Genomic DNA, 2,604 nt, shown 5'->3' with positions numbered 1-2,604 from the left:
ATGATCTTGTATCTACTCCAGCGCTTATTACAGTGCTTGGCACAGAATAAGCACCTATTATAATTATTATTATTATCACTATTATCATTATTATATCATTATTATCATTATCATTATCATTATTATCATTATTATGTATGCAAGTACAGTAAAGTTGGCGCTGCCTCTCTGTGGGCCTGAGCTCCTATCTGGAGCAGTCCTCTGTCTGTTACATTTCTTGTACCAAGCCCTTCCTCGGAATGCCTGTGCCTAAAAGACATTACAGGGGTACAGGAGAAGGGCTCAAGAGAAGTACCTCAAAAGATGAGAAGAGGGAAAATGGGTTCTATGAGAGACTGAGTTAGAGTTAGAGTTAGAGAGACTGAGGATGTTGGCTTGGAGAAGGAAGAATATGGAAGGGGCTAAGGGAGGTCAGGGGAGAACTCCCATTTGTGAAAAATGTTTACAGAAATGACAATGACTCAAGCTCCCCACTAGACTGTAAGCTCCTTAAGGGCAGGGATTGTGTTTACCAATTCTATTGCACTTTCCCAAGTGCTTGATACAGTGTCCTGTGCACAGAAAGCTCTCAATGAATACCACTGATTCTGGCATTATAATAATAAAAATAATAATAACTGTGATATTTTTAAGCACTTGTGTGTACCAAGTGCTGGGGCAAGTATAGAATAATTGGGTCAGATACAGTCCCCATCCCACCTCACTGATTGTTTGTAAACAGGGAATGAGTCTTATGCTTCTGTTGTCCTTTCCAAGCATTTAGTATAGTGCACTGCATTTAGTCCCCTCTCAGGGTCACACATGGAGAGTTTCCAGTACTCTACCAGTCTCAGCTATAGGAGGGAGAGTCAAGCAGAGGCCTATCCATCCATTCCTAGCTTGGCCAGTGGCTAGCGAGTGGAAGGCAATCTGCTACAAGTCAAAACTCACCCATGCTGGGCAGCAGCGGCATGGGAGAGAGTTGAGGGCAGAGACTCAAGTTTTCTATGCAGAAGGCGGCAATGGTAAACCATTTCCATATTTTTACCAAGAAAACTCTATGGATACACTACCAGAATGATTGCAGATGGAGAGCGGGGTGTTCTGGGAGAGATGGGTCTGTGGTGTTACTATGGGTTGGAATAGACTTGACTGCATAAGAAAAGACTGCATTTAGTAGGTGCTGAATACATACCAGTACTAGTAGGAGTAATAGTATTTATTAAGTGCCTGCTTTGTGCAAAGACCAGGACAAAACACTGGGAAAGAATACATGGGTGGAAATTAGGCACAGTCCCTAACCCTCAAGGGGCTCCCAATCTAAGGATAAAGAGGGGAGGTAGGAGACTGATGATAAACACATGAAGAACAACAAAACACTACAGAAGCAGCATGGTCCAGTGGATAGAACACGGGCCCGGGAGTCAGAAGGTCATGTCTGCTGTGTGACCTTGGGCAAATCACTTAGCTTCTCTGTGCCTAAATTCCCTCATCTGTAAAACAGGGATTAAGACTGTGAGTCTTATGTGGGACAGGGACTGTGTCCAACCCAATTATTTGGTATCTGTCCCAGCACTTAGAATAGTGCCTGGCACATAGTAAGCACCTAACAAATACCATCATCATCATCATTATTATTATTATTATTATTATTATTATTATTATTGTTAATAAAATACTAAAACAACAGTTTTAGGATAAAATACTGCTAGTCTTCTCCCTGCCAACTAAAGAGTGACCAACAGGATATAGGCTTAAATGAAAGCACAGGAATTTCCCATTGAGCATAAAGAAAGCATTCGATCAATGGTATTTATTGAGCACTTACTAAATGCAGAGCACTGTACTAAGTGCTTGAATATGACTATGAAAGCAATAAAAAGTGGAATGGGTTATCTAGGGAGGCTGTGGTTTCTCCATGCCTGAAAATCTTTAAGTAAAGAATAGACATCATCTTTCCTGGGTGGTCTTCTACCTGCTTGAAGGCAGGAAACTGAAACAGATGACCCCTTGAGGCCTCTTTCAACTCTAGGTATAGTAAGCAAACATAAATCAAATACAAATACCACTATTATTCAAGCATTCAATCATATTTTATTGAGTGCTTACTGTGTTCAAGACACTGCACTAAGCACTTGGACCTGAGCTTGTAGTAAGTACTAGCGCTTGTACAAAGTGCCAATAATTGTTATTAGTAATAGTAGGAGAGTGTGCCAAGCATTATACTAAACCCTGGTGCATATACAAAGACGCATTTAATAAGTGCTCTGCACTCAATAAACACTCAATAAATACCACTGATTGATTAAAAAAGGAGATCATATGCAGTCCCTGTCCTACATGGGGCTGATCTGCAATGACCTTGCCTCTCTTTCTCAATTCTATTTCAAGTCTACTTTTCAATCCCTTCCTTTCATTGACCTGTTCATACATCTACTAACTATGTTGTCTCAGAATAATAAAACAAAGTACGTAACAATATAACTCTCTCTCTCTCTCTCTCTCTCTCTATATATATATATATACAAATATATATAATATATATTTATTTGTATATATACAAATATATATATAATAATGGCATTTGTTAAGTGCTTACTATATGCAAAGTACTGTTCTGAGCGC

The 2,604-nt window shown here is 39.6% G+C and overlaps 1 non-coding gene across 1 annotated transcript; it reads left to right on the top strand.

Moving 5' to 3' along the window:
* Positions 1–783: 783 nt before the first annotated feature.
* On the top strand, positions 784–920 carry LOC119920048. Its single transcript, XR_005447818.1, has one exon. It is a non-coding gene; the product is annotated as a small nucleolar RNA SNORA7 (small nucleolar RNA).
* Positions 921–2,604: the final 1,684 nt, after the last annotated feature.

The sequence above is a fragment of the Tachyglossus aculeatus genome, chromosome X1 (assembly GCF_015852505.1).
Source record: "Tachyglossus aculeatus isolate mTacAcu1 chromosome X1, mTacAcu1.pri, whole genome shotgun sequence".
Lineage (NCBI taxonomy): Eukaryota > Metazoa > Chordata > Mammalia > Monotremata > Tachyglossidae > Tachyglossus > Tachyglossus aculeatus.
Note: the sequence above shows the minus strand (reverse complement) of the source record. Positions and strands in the feature narration are given on the sequence as shown.